The sequence below is a fragment of the Mustela lutreola genome, chromosome 12 (genome assembly GCF_030435805.1).
Source record: "Mustela lutreola isolate mMusLut2 chromosome 12, mMusLut2.pri, whole genome shotgun sequence".
Classification (NCBI taxonomy): Eukaryota; Metazoa; Chordata; class Mammalia; order Carnivora; family Mustelidae; genus Mustela; species Mustela lutreola.
The window spans coordinates 43,311,942-43,330,530 of NC_081301.1; the positions used below are offsets into that span (position 1 = coordinate 43,311,942).

At 42.0% G+C, this 18,589-nt stretch overlaps 1 long non-coding RNA gene across 2 annotated transcripts; it reads left to right on the forward strand.

Annotated features, from left to right (window-relative positions):
• Positions 1–2,258: 2,258 nt before the first annotated feature.
• Positions 2,259–17,997, forward strand: LOC131812867 (uncharacterized). Of its 2 annotated transcripts, XR_009346523.1 has the most exons (7): positions 2,259–3,768; positions 4,106–4,282; positions 9,085–9,339; positions 13,049–13,184; positions 13,335–13,427; positions 16,056–16,172; positions 16,981–17,997. It is a non-coding gene; the product is annotated as an uncharacterized LOC131812867 (long non-coding RNA). The 2 variants fall into 2 exon arrangements; XR_009346522.1 differs by lacking the exons at positions 2,259–3,768; positions 4,106–4,282 and adding an exon at positions 4,745–6,174 and having other exon boundaries at positions 16,981–17,994.
• The last annotated feature ends 592 nt before the right edge of the window (positions 17,998–18,589 follow it).

The following is an 18,589-nucleotide window of genomic DNA, read 5'->3' on the forward strand; positions in this document are numbered from 1 at the left end:
TCCAAAGGGGCACGTGTACTCGAATGTTTATAGCAGCAATGTCCACAATAGCCAAACTATGGAAAGAACCTAGATGTCCATCAACAGATGAATGGATCAAGAAGATGTGGTATATATACACAATGGAATACTATGCAGCCATCAAAAGAAATGAAATCTTGCCATTTGCGACAACATGGATGGAACTAGAGCGTATCATGCTTAGCGAAATAAGTCAGGCGGAGAAAGACAACTATCATATGATCTCCCTGATATGAGGAAGTGGTGTTGCAACATGGGGACTTAAGTGGGTACGAGAAGAATAAATGAAAGAAGATGGGATTGGGAGGGAGACAAACCATAAGTGACTCTTAATCTCACAAAACAAACTGAGGGTTGCTGGGGGGAGGGGGTTTGGGAGAAGGGGGTGGTATTATGGACATTGGGGAGGGTATGTGCTTTGGTGAGTGCTGTGAAGTGTGTAAACCTGGTGATTCACAGACCTGTACCACTGGGGATAAAAATACATGTTTATAAAAAATAAAAAATTATATTAAAAAAAAAAAAAAAGAAAGGAATCAGCTATGGGAAGATTTGATCTTGTAGGCTGCAAATAGAGTGTGTATGGCTAAGAGGCATGGGCCTCATCTGAAAAGGATATGCAACGGGATATCTCAGGACCCTGCCACAAAGAGGGGAGTACTGAGCTCTAGAATACTCAGAATGTTACACATCCCCGTTGTCAAATCACATAGTGAAGGACAAGGATTATTTATTCTGAACACCTGATTCCTAATCCCAACGGCTCCTAACAAAAGACCCTGACAATAATGTACAGTAATAGGGAACGTGGGAATCTTAATAAAAATGTGTGTCTGTGTGAAGCTATATTGTCTGTAAGGTGCAGCCCTTCCAAACCTAAAGGCAGCATGAGAGAACTAAAGCCCAGTCACTACAGCAGTCCAGGATGGTGGTAGCAACTGTTGACCTTGACCAAAAATTCCTAATTTAGGCAGCTAGGCAGATGACAGTATGCCTACAATGTGTTTTAACAGTCAAGTAGTAAAGACTATTATGTGTTTGTGAGAGGAAGAAAAGGTATTCGGTTTGGGACATTCACTTAGAGAACTCTGAGGATCCAAAGTCCTGAAGTAGAGCCATCTACCTGGGAACAAAGCTCTAAATCTGTCTCTGTCTGTCTCCATTCCTGTCCATCTCTCTCTGTCTCTCTTTCTCTCTGTCAGAAGATTTTCCTGGAACTTTCCCCCTTATCCTTTATGAAAAGGTTTGTGCTAGTGTGAGAGCTTGGTAGATCCGTCTAGCTTCAAATCTTGGTTCCTCTCCTGTTAGCTCTAATGGCTTGGGACAGAGTCACTGAATGTTGCCTGGTCTTGATTTTCCAGACTGTAAAGTGGAGTTTATAATACCCACTTGAGGAGTCATCATGCAGTTTAAATGGGATAGCATGAACAGTACGTGGTAGGTAGAAGAAGCAGAGGAAATGATACTTCCCTTGCCATCTTTCTGGAGTATCTGTTTGAAGTAGATGAAAGAAATGAACAGGGTCATGGGTTGTCAAACCTAGGTTTGCTCTGAAATCCCATGAGGACCTTTTTTTTTTTTTTTTTTTTTTTTAAGATTTTATTTATTTATTTGACTAGAAAGATCACAAGTAGGCAGAGCAGCAGGCAGAGATAGAGGGGGAAGCAGGCTCCCTGCTGAGCAGGGACCCCGATGTGGGGCTTGATCCCAGGACCCTGGGACCATGACCAGAGCCGAAGGCAAAGGCTTAACCCACTGAGCCACCCAGGTGCCCCATCCATGAGGACCTTTTTGATAACTACTGAACTTCTGAATCAGAATCTCTGAAGTGTAGTCAAGAAACCTGTATTTTTTAGAAAACTCTCAAGTAATTCTGATGCCCAACCAAGTTTTAGATCCATGAACTACGTGAACTCTAGTTCTTTTGTGTTGCTCGTTCCATTGCTCACCACTGTTTATCTCTTCTCAACTGGTAGACACTGGACCTGTTTCAGGTTTGGGCTATAGGGTAGAAGTGGCTATGAACATCACAAGTCTTATGGATATGTTTTCTTTTATACTGCATAAATACTTGTGTATGGGAGTACTGGCTACCGGGTACAAGAAACCTCCAGACCTTGTCCCAGTGTGGTTGTGTCATTTTACCCTGCCATCAACCACATTGTACCAGGTCTGTCACCTTGCCGTTGACTGGTGGAGTCAGTCTCTTTATAGCCATTTTGGGTGGTGGGGGGAGGGTGGGCGTAGTGGCATCTCCTTGTGATTTTAATTTGCATTTCCTTGATAAAAAATGACATTGAGTATTTTTTATGTGCTTCTTGGACATTCTGGTGTATATACTTTTTGACTCTTTAAATCTTTTGCCCATTTTTAATTCGTGTGTTTGTCTTTCTGTTGTTAAATTGTCACAGTTCTTTGTAGATCCTGGAAAACAGTCCTTTGTCAAATATAGGTTTTGCCGGTGCTTCCTTCAAGTCTGTAACTTGCCTGTTTATTTTCTTAATGGTGTCTTTTGATGAGTAGCAGTTTTTCATTTTTTTTGATGAAGCCTAATTTTTTTTATGGTTATTGCTTTCTATGACCTAAGAAATCTTGGCTATCTTTTTTTTAAGTCATGAACATATTCTCCCATACATTCTCTTTAGAAAGACTTAGGGTTTTACCTTTTATATTTGGGATATTTATTTTGTCTTTTCGCAAGTTTTCAAGACTAGATCTTCTAAAAAAAATAATGCCCCATTAAGGTTACTTTTATACATAAACAAATAAATGAAGCCGAATCATGTTATGAGAAACATATTACAATGGCTTTCCTGAAAAAAAATATGTGCCAATGTGGAATAATTGAAAAGATCAGACCATCTTCCACATTCATGTTTTTTCTAATGAGATTTTACTTTTAAGTAATCTCTACACCCAGTGTGGGACCTGAACCACAACCCCGAGATCAAGAGTCCCATGGTCGCTGACTGAGCCAGCCAGGCAGGCACCCCTTCGTGTTTTGTTTTCAAACACATAATTCAAGAAGAGGAAGAATGGATTCTCTGATTCTACAGCAACCTTGAATTAAAGAGGTGTTCTCAACATACATTTGTGAAGTTAAAAGAAAATTGACCGCAGTATGCATTTGTACATAAGGGGGAATGGTGCAGAGAGAGGAGTAGTCCTGCGCCTCACAAACAGAATCTGAGAAGAAGGGGAGAAAGGAAACCCTTGTCTTCCTTGATTGCTCGGGAAGGAGAACTTTACTCTGCAGGTTCCCATTTGTCTCCACACTTGTTTTCTTCTGCCCCACCCCTTCTGATCTGAGTCAGAGGAGGACCCTGGCTACATTGCTTCAGGCAGAGAATCATGTGTGTTCCTTTACAGGGCCTGGCTCCCCGCTGTTGTGTTGGAAGAGGAATCCGACACCCTCCTCAGTGCCCGGGCCATCTGATAGTCTATGCAACACGGAGCAGTGTTTCAACTCTCACATAACATTTGCTCCAGAAATGGATTTTCTGAAACTTTCCACTTAAATAACTGTGGATTAACTTTCAGGGAGGCCAACATAGTGGAAACTAAGCAGAGTATATAACCCCAGACCATCGGACAGGTACACATTGTCACAGTTCTGCCTTAATTCACCGCACATTACTTCCTTTGAAATTTGCGGCTGGAGTCTGCACTCTTCACCTTTCAATGTCTGGAAATACATAAATCATCTGGCCATTTGTTCACCTTGTTTAAGTTGCACATCTGTGTGGGGTAAGAATATGTTTGCCAAAGCATAGTGTACTTTTCTAAAAGATTAGACTGGTTCTCCTAACTTAGGGAAGCCATAGAATGTTAGTGATCCTGTTTTTATGCAATCCTGGGAGCGATAACATTACATGTTACCATGCCTCCCCCCAAAGTTTTTTTTTTTATGAACTTAGAAAAGTTTCTAATATAAAGGTTATATTCACAACAAATGCTAGTTTGAAAGAACCAAATAGGATTTTGAAGATTACCCTTCTTTAACAATGCCTTAAATTTTTATCTCCTTATCCATTCCTCATTGCTTTCTTTCTCAAGACATTATGGTTTATTGTGTCTCCACTAGGTACCTTGCATGTGATTTACACAGTGAATGGCCCTGCTTTCGGAGCAAGTTAATGATATAATATCCCCATTTATATTCAGAGCAGTCAACACTTTCTAGCTCTCAGAATAATAAAAGCACCTGCATTTAATATACATAGAAGAATGGGAAGGCAAATAGCAGATAAGGCACAATCAGGTAAGTGTAATCAGATAAAATATCACAATATTATAGTAGATCAGCATCTGGTAATGACTTGAATTTTGAAAGACTGACAAACAGCATGGCCTCAAGCAGCCAGGCATACCTCATTCAGAGCAACTCTTCCCAGAACTGATTGCTCCTCTCATGTGTTTTCTGGCAGATTAAGCAGGTAGGGGTTCTTATTTTAACTCTTCTGAAACTGCTTTGTGCCACTGGAAAAACACTGGCAATCTTCCTTTTGAGCCCAGATCAGAAACAAAAACAAATGACGTGTCCAAAAGTAAAGCCGTGCATGCCCCAGCAGTTATCTCAAATTGATCCAAATCAATTTTATTAAAAATAAAAATAAAGCCCGCGGTGATAGGCTGAGCTTTCATTTCCATCTCTGTACTTGGCTGCATGGCATTGACATTTTATTCTTTTCTTTTCTTTTTTTTTTTTTTTTAAGCAGGGGAAAGCAGTTTATTAGAGACTGATTTGTCTCTGGGAAATTACTGATTTGGGGCCACTGGCAGCTGGTAAACCTAGCTGTGTTATCTCAGGCTTGTGGGAGCCCTCATGTAACACAACCACATGGAGTCAAATAGAAAGCTTCAGATTTGCAAGTCAGAACAGAACAAACCTGATTTATAGAGTGGGATTTAGCAGTTTCCCTCTCCTTTTAAGTTATTCCTTGTGGGAGACCAGTGATCTCTTCAATGAACTCCCTTGAGCTTAGCACATACACTATGGAAGTGTGGAGTGCAAGGGCCAAGGCATGGGGAGAGCCCAGGTACCAAGGGTGGTGTTCCAAACATATCTCAGCCCAGGCTCTGCTCTGACCTTGACCTCTTCAGTGGCAGGGCTCCAGCTCCCTCCCAGAGGGATCCCCAATTGCCTTTGCTCTTACGCGCTGCGGTTGGAATAGGATATCATGTGCAGAAAATGGAATCTGTTGCTCTGTCTTCTGAGAAGAGCTGTACTCACTCTCTTGTTCCCCAGTTCTGAGGCTTTTGTTTGCTTTTCTAGAGTGGCAGCCCCAGGCACTGGTCAAAAGGTGTATGTTTAAATGAAAATGTCATAAATAGGAGCATGAAAGAGGAAATAACTGTCCATTGCATTTAGAGCAACTCTATTTTTATGGAAATGACTCTGCCCTAAATATCTGTCTCTTCAGCGGGTATAGTGAGCTCAGACTGTGATAACAAAACACCATAGTCTGGGTGACTTAAAGAACAGAAACTGACTTTCTCGCGGTTCTGGAGGCTGGAAGTCCAAGACCAGGGTGCCAGTGTGGTCGGGTTCTGGTGAGACTTCTCTCCCTGGCTTGCAGATGGTGGCCATCTCAGTGTGTGCACATATGTTTGATCTCTTCTTTAGAGAGAGAGAAAGCAAGCTTTCTGGTTGTGTCTTCTTATAATGACACCAATCCCACGAGGCTCCCGCCATGACCTCATTTAAACATGTATACCTCCCAAAGGCCCTGTCTCCAAACACCATCCCACTGTGGGTTAGGGCTTCACCAAATGAACGGGGCGGGGAGAGGGGATACAATGAGTCCATAGCATCACCCAGCAGTGTTACTGTGGCCGTGTGAGTAAGGCTGAGACAAAGAGGGCCACTGTCTGGCCAAAAAGGTTGACATGAAGGTATTAGTCATTCAGTCCACATCGGAGCAGAGGTCCATTCTCATCCCTTTTATCCACACAGGCCCACACCCTACCAACACCCACGTTAGACTAGAAGAGAGAGCCATCATAGGACAACGTGCTTTGTCAGGGATTAAGCAGAAAAGTCCCAACTTTCAGGCTGTTCATGGTGTCAGCATCTCTTGTCTTTTCTACGGTACTTGCCATCCTCACAGGGACAATCTGATTTTCAGAAAATTTCTACTGACCGGAGTGAAGGTAAGGAGTTTGTGGGGAATCATGGGTTAATTACAACTGCCTCTTTTCAGAGCATCCCGTTTTTTGTGATGTTTTCTTTTACGGAATTATTCATTATGGAATGCATTTGGGAGGTAGGCTGGGATTTACATTTTTCAGTGGAAAAACTGTAAGCCTCTTCAAGATCGTTAGAAGAGATCTGGATTATCAATTGAAGCATGAACTGCACAATACTGAAAATGGAAAACACCTCCCCCAGAGGTTGGTTGCTTGGTTGGAGTTTTTTGTTTTGTTTTGTTTTGTTTTGCATTTTAGTTGTGGCCTGAGAGGGAAGGAGCAAAGCAGCCTATTGTTCTAACTTGTCATGAGTCTGGGCCATGAAAAGCCATGCGAGTCATGTTATAAAGAGATGCATCACTATTTGATTTGTGATACAGAGAGCCTGAGGGAAAGCACAATTGGGACTATTTCGGCTTCTAAATTGAAAACATTTCTGCTTCTGCCAGAAACCTCATTAAGAAGTATTTAATAAATAGTAATGGGGATCATGCAAACCAGCCAAATTATTTTCTGGTTCCATCTGCATTCCTTATGCTTTCATCTGTCCTCTTCCTGGAGGGTGAAGATACCATGGTAAGTAATTAAGTAGTAACACAGTTATCTGAAGGAGGGCGTGAGCACTGATTCATCTCGAGCTTTGAGGTATAGATTTTTCTGTAGGTAGTGGGGTATGATGCATAAGACAGGGGTTTATATATGTTGCCACCATCATCCCATTTGGGGGGCAGGTAACATACTGATCTCTTAGAAGTGATAGTGGGAATAGGTTAAGAAGAATAAAAAGGGGGCACCTGGGTGGCTCAGTGGGTTAAAGCCTCTGCTTTCTGCTCAGGTCATGATCCTAGGGTCCTGGGATCGAGCGCCACATGGGGCTCTCTGCTCAGCAGGGAGCCTGCTTCCCCTCCTCTCTCTGTCTGCCTCTCTGCCTACTTGTGATCTCTGTCTGTCAAATAAATAAATTTTAAAAAAAGGAAGAATAAAAAGACGTGTGTGTGTGTGTGTGTGTGTGTGTGTGTGTGTGTGTGTGTGTTGGCATCGACCGTCAAGTGGGATAAGATTCTTTAGCTGAAGGGAGCTCCTGGATGTCTCAGATAGTTAAGCATCTGCCTTTGTCTGCCTTTGTCTGCCTTCCACTCAGGTCCTGATCTCCAGGTCCGGAGATAGAGTCCCATGTTGGGCTCCCAGCTCAGCAGAGAGTCTGCTTTTCCCTCTGCCTCTCTACCTGCTTGTTCTCGCTCTCTCTCTCTCTCTCTCAAATAAATGAATAAAATCTTTAAAAAGAACTGTTACCTGAAGGCAGGATTTTTGATTACTTTTTAAGGACTGTGTGATTTGTTCCTTTCCTCTGTACATAATTTGCATTGAAGGTTTTGGGTGACAATAAAAAGATACTTCTTAGTTACCTTTGCAATTATATTTGAGTCCCATGCTGTAAGCGAAGTCTGAGTCTGCCTTTGTTAAATACAGACCCCAGATCTAAATCTTCAAGCTTCTGGAATGAGAAAAGATTTAGATCTTCATGCAGGTTAGTTGTTAGAAAGTCATTTAACTTTTTGCTACAGCTTTCTCATTTCAAAAGCAGGAACATATTATTTTCTGCCAGATTTAATAAGCTACTCATTTCTTAGTTGAATTCTCTAGGTATTTGTCAGATTTTGTCATTAGGTGATGGGGCACAACAATTGTTTAATAGATTGTTGCTATAAAGACATTGTAAAGATACATATATGAATACTTCTAAGAAACAAGCGTGCATAGTTGGAGATGACAAATTGTTAAATATCAGAAATGATTAGTGGAGAAAAACCATCTGAAAAAAGAGTAACTTAGCTGAGTAATGAGTGCTATGATTAACATATTCTGCAAATCTATCAATACTAGGGCTCAGCATGTCCTTGTTACTCTCTAAAATTAATAATGACAGATACCAAGACCCTATTAATATTTTAATACTCTAATAGGCACAGGCAAGCATGCAGCAGAGAAGAATGTCAATTAGTGGTCAGGGGTGCCAGGCCATCTTGAGAGAGTCTGCCCAGTGGGAGAGTGAGGTTCTATATGGCTTTCTTCTTCCTGGGTTCGTTCTCGTACCGGCACCCACGTTCTGAAAAGGTACTAATTTTGAACTGAGGGATGTGCTAGCACGAGGCAAAAGCCCACAGAGTTTTTAGCATTCTTTATGCCCATAGCATAGTTTAAGGAATAGTAATGTTTGTGTCAGTATGTATCCTTCAATGTTCTGTCATCTGAAAACTAGTGGGAACTTTTACAAAGAATATATACCCTGGGAGTTTGAAGAAATAGGTTTGTCTCTGATTCTGACACTGGCAGTCTCGAATCATCTCCAAGTTCATCCTCAGTAGAAATGATAGAATGTGTACAGACTACTGTGGGATACTTGGAAGAATAAATCTGAGTGGAAGAAGGAAAGAAAAGGAAACAGTGAAATAACACACATAGAGGACTTGTGGTGGTGCCTCACACACCACCTTGAGGAGGCCCACAAGCAGTGTTGACTTCCCCTTTTTTGCTTCTGAGGGGCCCCTTTCTACAGCATGACCTTCCTGTATGGCTTACAACATAATTTCTAGCACTCATAAAAGTTGCCTCAGAGTTGACTTCAGATTTGGAGATGTAATGATAGTAATGATAGTTCCCTCTCGTAATAATATGTCCCTGTAATGTGACACCCATAGGGGCTGCTCCTTGAAGTCCGTCTTTCAGTGCCTCATCTCTGGGTGGTTTTGAAGGATCATTTGTTAGAGGCTATACAGGACCAGAGAGACCACATCACAAAGACTGGGTATTTTTCAACTGAACTGTCCTTTTTTTTTTTTTCCTAATTCAAGATTTTATTTATTTATTTGTCAGAGACAGAGAGAGCACACCAGCATAGGGAACAGCAGGCAGAGGGAGACACAGACTCCCTGCTGAGCAAGAAGCCTGATGGGGGACTCCGTCCCAGGACCCTGGGATCACAACCTGAGCTGAAGGCAGACGCTTATCTGACTGAGCCACCTAGGTGTCCCAAGGCTGCAGACATTTATGGTAATACGGCTTTTGCACAAAGAATGAAGACAGGGCATTTTGCCATGAGGCCCTAAAATCTTACGTGGCCAGCTGCAGGTAAGGGCTAGTTGGAGTGGTGCTAAGGCTTGTCTGGTACAGTGAGGCAGAGGCGGACAAGGGGTCAGGGAATAAGGTAGAAGAATGGAAGAGCCATGTCATACAATATTCTGCCCTGCAGCTCCAGGGCAAAACGTACAGGTCTACAGGAAGGGGAAGAAGAGCATGGCTAGAGGAAACTAAGAAAAAGACCTAGAGGACCCCAGATCTGAAGAAGGTACAAGAAATGTTTAGGTGCCTTTATATGGGGCTAGAGAGACGAGACTCCTTGGCAGTGTTTGATGATGGAAGACAGGGATCGAATTGTAAGGGAATAATTTTAAAAAGAAAGAAGAAATGTAGGTCTTGTCTCTGAGCTCAAACTATAATCAGATGACTAAAAATGAATCATTGCCCCCAAAAAATGGTTGCGGGGGGTGGGGGGATTATCGCTAGCTGAAGTGTAAGAAAACTCCAGGAACAGAACTAATCCTGGTCTTGGACAGATACTGGCAGCTGTGACCAAACCTGTATTTGAGGGTATTAGTCCTGGGGCAAGCATACCCATTCCTGGCAAAACACTGCTTTTTCTTTACTTTTATTTTTGGAATCATGCCTCTTTTCTTCTGGCTTTTACTTTCTCACTGTAGAAATCAGTTGTGGTATTTAGATTAGAAATTTCAGGACACATGGGTGGCTCTGTTGGTTAAGCATCTGCCTTCCGCTTAGGTTATGATCCCTGGGTCCTGGGATCGAGTCCCATATCAGGCTTCTTGATCAGTGGGGAGTCTGTTTCTCCCTCTGCCTGCTGCTCCTCCTGCTTATGCTCTCTCTCTCTCTCTCGCAAATAAATAAATAAAATCTTTTTAAAAAACAAAAAACATCCGCAGCCGCTTTGCCATCGCCACACCTAATTTTTTTCTCTTTTCCAGAACCACCCCCCCACACACACACACCTTAATGTGACAGTAATAAATAGTTCTGCTTACAGAAGGTTTAGTGCATGCCAGGTGATTGTGATAGATATTTACTTACACCACTGATCCTTGTAGCATCCACAAGGGTAGATATTTTATATTAATTTTAGATAGGAGGAAACCAATTCTCAGATTGTTTAAATAACCCCCAGATCATGCAACTCTGGAGGCAGGTGCTGTTTCGGCTACACTATGTTGCATTTCAGCCTGTGGAAGCCCAGGTCAATTTTTATTGTTTTGTTCATTTCAGCTCTTCACTTTCAGAAACAATATTATTTCGCCAAAAAGAAAAACATTCCACTGCCCTTTATAATACATCAACTTGCTGTTTTATTTTTTCTTACATATGCTTCTGCTCTGTTTATCTTCATACCTATTCGGAGGAGTTAAGTTCATAATAAGGATGTAATCCTTATTCTAAAAATAAGTCCATAAGCACCTTCTTTGTTGTTCTCTTCTGTATTGTCATCTTAACAGCTGCATAATTTTTGTCAAACGGGTTTATCATCGTTTTAAGTTTTTTTTTTTCCTATTGCAGAACTTTGAGGTTATTTCCATTTTGCACTGAGATAAATTATGTTGTAATAAGGGTATTTATGTACTTTTTAAGATTAATGGTAATACACTGGCTTTTAAAGCCTTTTTTATTGTGGAAATTGTGACATATTCACAAGAGACTAGAAGGAACCTGCACCCTCCTATCACTCCTTTCAGTAAAAACCAACATTTGGGGGCGCCTGGATGGCTCAGTGGGTTAAAGCCTCTGCCTTCGGCTCAGGTCATGATCTCAGAGTCCTGGTATCAAGCCCCGCTTCGGGCTATCTGCTCAAGCAGGGAGCCTGCTTCCTCCTCTCTCTCCGCCTGTCTCTCTGCCTACTTGTGATCTCTGTTAAATAAATAAATAAAAATCTTAAAAAAAATTTTTTTGCTCATGTTGTCTCAGCAACTCTACCACTTTTTTCTTGAGAACATGAAAGAAAATTTCCAAGTATCTTGTCATTTCATCAGCACAGACTTGTAACTGATTCAGTGTCCTCTAACAGTCTATGTTTAAATATCCCTGATTATCACCAGAGTGACTTTTCACATTTGCTTTGTGCAAGTTAGGATCCGAATACAGTCTACAGGGCACATGGGTGGTTCATTCAGATGGTTAAGCGTCTGCCTTCGGCCCAGGTCATAATCCCAGAGTCCTGGGATCAAGTCCCACATCGGGCTCCCTGTTCAGCAGGGGGCCTGCTTCTCCCTCTTCCTCTGCTGCTCTCCCTGCTTGTGCTGTCTCGCTCTGTCAAATAAATAAATAAAATCTTAAAATACGGTCTACACATTGCAGTTGGTTGTTAATGTCATTAAAGTTTCATTCATTCCAAACAGTGCACACACACACACACACATCTTTTAATGCCATCAATTTGTTGGCTGAACCATGTCAGAACTTCTATAGACTGTCCAGCATTTCTAAGGTTAGTGGTTTCTTCAAGGTAGCCTCAACTACTGGTTTATCTACTATATTTATTTTAGCCGATAGTTGGATGTGAGAGCTTAAGAAGTTTGAGGTCAAACTTAGCATACTTCTTAGAACATTTTACCAGATTATAAGCTTCTTTTCTTTCTTGTTCTGCCAAAAAGCCTCTTTTGTGGGTCGTTCATTCATATACAAGCCCATTCATGTCAGGCACAGGTAACTAGATTGCTGCCAATCCCAGCCTCTTCTGCCCCACGTGCTGGACCCAGTGTTAACATTAACTGATGTCCTGATAGCCCATCAGCCTTAGCAGAGATCTAGGAATTGCCTGAAATACTTTTGAAAGCAGTTAGTGGCCCAAGAGAAACCTGGATTTGAAAGAGAAATAATTGAGAATTGAGGAAGGAAGCCTCAACTGTAGACACTGAATGTTCTGGTTCACAGGTTAAATTCAAGTAGATCAGGCGTAACTGTTATATTGATGCCTTTACATGTCAGAGAAGGGCTGAGACCTACCTCTGTTTTTAGGCTTCTATACTCATTGAACTTAGGGTAGTTTGAGGTTCCTCCTTCTGAGAGTGTTAATGGGAAAGGCCTTTGTCATAAACCCCTAAGTTCCATCTGCTTCCATCTGCTTCCTGAGTCTGGTTCTATTGTCCTGAATCCTTGGTCACCATGAGGGAGCCCTGGCTAGAGCAGGGGGCTAGGACACTTTCCTTTCTCCCTAGAACACATTCTCCTTGTATTTTAGACACAGTGTTTGAGGGCCTCTTCAGAGCCACATGTAATGCCCAAAGTCCCACCAAACAGAAGAAAGAGATGTCCAAGATGTGAGATTCCCAGAATTGCCCAGGAATTGGGAGAGGCAGAGCGAGTCTCCTGTCTTTCTGGTCCCAGGAAATTGTAAGGCATGTGTGGTTTTCCCACTAGGTCATTAGGCAAAGTGGGATCTTCCACATCCTGGTTGCCTGACTCTTCATTCCAACCCACTACATCTGCACACTCTGTAGGTAAAGCTTTAGTGTTCCTGTGCAGGAAAACGTAACGTCCCACAGCAACCCTCTCTGCCATCCTGCAACTAAAAATGCAGGATCAAGGCGCTGTTACATTTTTCAAACATGTGCCAAAGGCAGTTATGTTACTGTGTTCATGGGAACATGGGTGGAAAGAGCTCATGACGATAGCTTCAGTGAGATGAGAGCTGTGAAGTGCTTTATTTAAGGGGGTGGCTTCTCTTTGGGGACTGAAGTCAGTGATCTGAATGTTTTTCTTTTATCTGTTTGGACAGGCTAAGTAAGGAATGGAGACTTTGAATTTTGACTTTGAGCTGTAGGAACAGAGAGACTTTCTTCATTCTTTCAGCTTCTGGTTGCTCATTTGTTTTATTCATTGCCACGGTACGGGATAGCCGCCCTCACTAGCAGGTCAGTCACAGAAACCGGGGATCTGAAAATGGGGGAGGGGCTCCACATTAGGTCACCTAATCGTGTATGGCATTGTTTAAAACTGTTTTCGGCAACTTGGTCTTTGCCCAGTGTAAGTGTTAACCATTTTTTCCCATTTACTTTTCTTAGGAAGTGGCTTGGCTGTGTATGAGGTATTACTGAGAATCCTCACGACTGTTCCGTTTTTTGCCGCTTGTCTCCACATATGCCTCTTTCGGCACAGTAAGCGATTCTCTTTTTCAATTCACCTTTAAAATACTCACAGCTTTAAAAATGGACACTCACGTAACCTGCAGTCTATTTGCAGCATCTGTTCTTTGTGTGATTCTTACTATTCTGATAGTCCTATGTGTGTGCAAATACTATGAGTACGAGGAATGTGTGTGCGATGGAGTATTGGTGAGTTGCCATCAAGGAGAGGAGAAAACAGTGTCCTTCCTGCCTCTTTGTGACACAAGGAATAGAAGTGAAATTGAAAGGAGGATATTGCTTTAATCTCGAGTTTATACCAATAACTAAAGTAAGGATCTCTTTAAATATTAAGGTTTGGTATTTCTCCGGGGGTTGCAAGACCTAGGCTAGAGAGGGTGTAACCAGTAATTTGCCAGTTAAGCCCATTTGGAAGTTATGAGGCTCTGTACTCAGTGGAAGGCAACAGTGTCTTGGCTGGTAGAGTCAATCATAATGGACTTCACAGCTAAAACAGGACCTAAGAGAGCACACTGTACCTTGAACGTGATAAACTGAAGCTGCTGAGTTTTTCTAGATCCCGCAGATCCCGCAGCTGTTAGTTGCTGAGCTTAGTTTTTTTTTTTTTTAAAGATTTTATTTATTTATTTGACAGAGAGAGATCACAAGTAGGCAGAGAGGCAGGCAGAGAGAAAGAGGAGGAAGCAGGCTCCCCGCAGAGCAGAGAGCCTGATGTGGGACTCGAACCCAGGACCCTGAGATCATGACCTGAGCCGAAGGCAGCGGCCTAACCCACTGAGCCACCAAGGTGCCCCCTTAGTTAAGTTTTTTCCCCCCAATCCCTATGCTTTAAATTTAGACGATACTAAGTAGAAATGTGCTTTCTTTTACTTTTTTTTTAAACTTATTATCATGGATTATTTCTCATTTTATAATAAGTGTTAGTTTTATATTCAATGTTCTTGTCACTTAATAGTGTTATTTAGCAGGCGCCTGGGTGGCTCCGTGGGTTAAGCCTCTGCCTTCAGCTCAGGTCATGAGCCCAGGATCCTGGGATGGAGCCCCGAATCGTGCTTTCTGCTCAGCGGGGAGCCTACTTCCCCCTCTTTCTCTGCCTGCCTCTCTGCCTACTTGTGATATCTCTCTGTCAAATAAATAAATAAAATCTTCAAAAAAAATAGTGTTATTTGGCAAATATTAAAAAATGAACAGGCCCACCAAAATGATGCCAGACTACGTCTCTTTGCTGGTCATTTTGAAGTTGTAAAAACAGTGAGTAACTCCATTATGTTTCTTTGCCCGAGTTTTCATCAGCATCAAAACTATATATGTTCACTAATGCAGGAAGGACAAAAATCATTCAAGTAGTAAGTGAAGAATGTTGGTGATTATTTCCCAGGTCAATGACAGAAATTTGCCCCTCATCCTTCCTGATGGAAAATATAAGTTAGTTGGCACCAAAAATGGATAATCACTTTCTGCTTTGAGATCTGGTATAGACATAATTCTTTGCTAGAAAAGGAAAGTATCCCTTTCCTTCCTTTCCTTTGTGCTTATCCAGATTTTGTCTTTTCCTTTCAGTGCCTTCCGTTTATTTAATTCTTTTGTTTGTTGTTATTGTTAAAAACCCATTTATTGAGGAATGATTGACATATAAAAACTGTACGTATTTAATGTACATAACTTGAGGAGTTTGGAGATAAGTATACACCCATGATACCATCACCACGATCTGTGCCATAAACCTGTCCATCACCTCCAAAAGCTTTCTGCTGCCCTCTTTACTTACTTTTTCTCACTTATTTAATTCTTATCTTCTGGCACTCTGCTTTTGAAAAGACCTTTCTGTAATCCATGAATACCTTTCACTCTTTGTTTGATAATGTTACCTTGCTGTATCCTCATCATATCCTGTGAATATATATGATTGGTAACTCAGGGAAATTGGAAGGTTCAACCCAGCAGTGGTCAGTCTATATTCATTTCCTTCCATTGCATAAACGGTTCTGGCTTTTAAACAAAGGAGTAAATTTCTGTGTGTATGGATGCAGCTAAAATAAAAAAGCTGGACTATCAGACATGAATCAAATGTGCTGTACAGACTAATCCATTATTCGAATATATCTGGGACTGCATGAATTAATCTTAATCATGTTTATTCTTTTAAAAGCATCAACAGTTAAACATTGCATATCTCATTATTAAAAATGGTTTTGGAACTGAGATGTAATCTCCTAAATTAAGGAATAAAAATAAGAGCAAGATGATCCAGCTAACCATTTTTCTTCTTCAAACTTGAAATAAATGGAGATCAAGAAAGTTAGACATCTTTAAATAAATCAGAAGTCTTATGACATTTCTAGTATTTTATTAACAAAGTTTTGATTTGATTTATCTCTTTAAAATAACTAGCAAGGTATTCTCTAAGTGCTGAGACATAAATTACAAACACGAAACCTTGATTTATGATAATGGTGGATAATATGTGGGACATGGCAAGTTGTCATGGATTTTACAACATTCCTCGAGTTGGGGGTTGGAATCGTAGAAAAGTACTGGAATAAAGTGCTGCCTTCCACCTCGTTCGTTGATATATAGACGATGGCTGTCTTCTGAGAAATGATATAATCCTGATCATGTGAACTTGAACTTCTCTTCCAGGCACCTCTGGATTTTAGCGAAATCTGCTCAACATTTCCGAATCCCTGTGATGGATCAGAGGCATTCAGATCTCTGCAAAGACATCAGAGGAGGAAAAACAAAGAAGTGTCTGCGTTGGTAAATATGGGGTCTCTGCGATCTCTTGCAGAATGTTAATATTTTCATGTTTCTCAAAGTACCTTCATCTCCCCCACCTCCTAGGCCCTCCGTGACACCACTGCCCAGAACGTTCAATTCTGTGTCAGTCCAAAGCAAGCCCTCTGTAATGCTTACCTGGGCCTCTGAGCATTACCAGGGAGAAACTGCCCAGTTCTGCAGATCGGCCCCACGTCATGCTTCCATTTACCAACCTCAAGATCTGTCACTGGCCTCGTGCACCATCTCCTGTTCTTTGCCTGGCTGACCTCTCCCCAGCTTTTAGGTCTCAGCATACACTTAAAGCCTCAGAGAAACCCTCCCCGATCTCCTTATCTGATTACACTCTCCCTGGCCTGGTTTCCTATTCATTTCTATTGTGAAGCTTTGCAATTTATAAATTTTTGTTTAGTCTCTGCCTGTTTGTCTCCACAACTAATTTCTTGTACCCAGGGACAGCATCTGTGTGATTAATACCCATAATATAGCTCTTCCTGCCACACAGTAGGCACTCAGGGAGAGTTTTTGTGTGAATGAATGAATTGTAAGATTGGGTTTGGAGACGAAACATTCTATAGTAACAAAAGGAAGTTTAGAAAGCATCGCCAGCTGTGAATATGGCCTTGGCACAAGAGCTACCTCGCAGATGTCAGGCTGTGCACTACAGTTGCGTATGTCACATAAACATCGTGTGTGTGGTGAGATAGTGACTCTTGTGCTCTGAATTTGGAGCACATGGCTATTGCTGAGCCTTTCTAAACAGTGGTTCTCAACCTCCTTTTGTCTGCAGGTGCGCACAGGCTGATGCCCTGCTGACGTGTCCCACGTGACGACAGCCAGCATCGCGTGTGCTCCCACAGCCCTGGCTCTTCCCACACTTCTATCTCTCCCACTCAGGAAACCATTTGCGGATGCAAGGGAGTGAGTGGGTGTGGATGTGAGGCCATTAGAAGGATTCCCTTAAGTCTGTTCTCCTTTATATTCAAAAGCAAAAGATAAACCCGTTGTGAATTTGGGGTTTAAAAAAATTAGCCATGCCATCAGGGAAATACAAATCAAAACCACAATGAGATATCACCTCACACCAGTCAGAATGGCTAAAATCAACAAGTCAGGAAATGACAGATGCTGGCGAGGATGCGGAGAAAGGGGAACCCTCCTACACTGTTGGTGGGAATGCAAGCTGGTGCAACCTCTCTGGAAAACAGCATGGAGGTTCCTCAAAATGTTGAAAATAGAACTGCCCTATGACCCAGCAATTGCACTACTGGGTATTTACCCTAAAGATACAAACGTGGTGATCCAAAGGGGCACGTGCACTCGAATGTTTATAGCAGCAATGTCCACAATAGCCAAACTATGGGAAGAACCTAGATGTCCATCAACAGATGAATGGATCAAGAAGATGTGGTATATATACACAATGGAATACTATGCAGCCATCAAAAGAAATGAAATCTTGCCATTTGCGACAACATGGATGGAACTAGAGCGTATCATGCTTAGCGAAATAAGTCAAGCAGAGAAAGACAACTATCCTATGATCTCCCTGATATGAGGAAGTGGTGATGCAACATGGGGCTTAAGTGGGTAGGAGAAGAATCAATGAAACAAGATGGGATTGGGAGGGAGACAAACCATAAGTGACTCTTAATCTCACAAAACAAACTGAGGGTTGCTGGGGGGAGGGGGGGTGGGAGAAAGGGGGTGGGGTTATGGACATTGGGGAGGGTATGTGCTTTGGTGAGTGCTGTGAAGTGTGTAAACCTGGCGATTCACAGACCTGTACCCCTGGGGATAAAAATATGTTTATAAAAAATTAAAATAAATAAATAAATAAATAATTTTTAAAAATTAGCCATGCGTTACTTGCTATGTATCTCACACCTGATCAAGACACATCAGTGTGGCATGACCTGTGATTTTTAATTGGTGGGTTTTTTTTTTTTAAGATTTGATTTATCTATTTGGGAGAGAGAGAGTGAGCACAAGCAGGGGAGAGAGGATTATGGAGAGGGAAAAGAAGACTCCCTGCTGAGCAGGGAGCCCAACATGGGGCTCGATCCCAGGACCCTGAGATCATGACCTGACCTGAAGGTGGAGGCCCAACCCACTGAGCCACCCAAGTGCCCCTGGATAAATTTCTAAAATGCCAATTCAGGGGCACCTGGGTGGCTCAGTCAGTTAAATGTCGGCCTTCTGCTCAGGTCATGATCTCAGAGTTCTGGGATTGAGCCCCCATCAGACTCTTTGCTCAGCAGGGAGCCTGCTTCCCACCCCCGTCTCTGCCTGCCTCTCTGCCTACTTGTGATCTCTGTCAAATAAATAAATGAAACCTTAAAAAAAAAAGAGAGAGAGAGATTTATTCTAAACCACTGAGGAGAATTTTGTTGCTCATG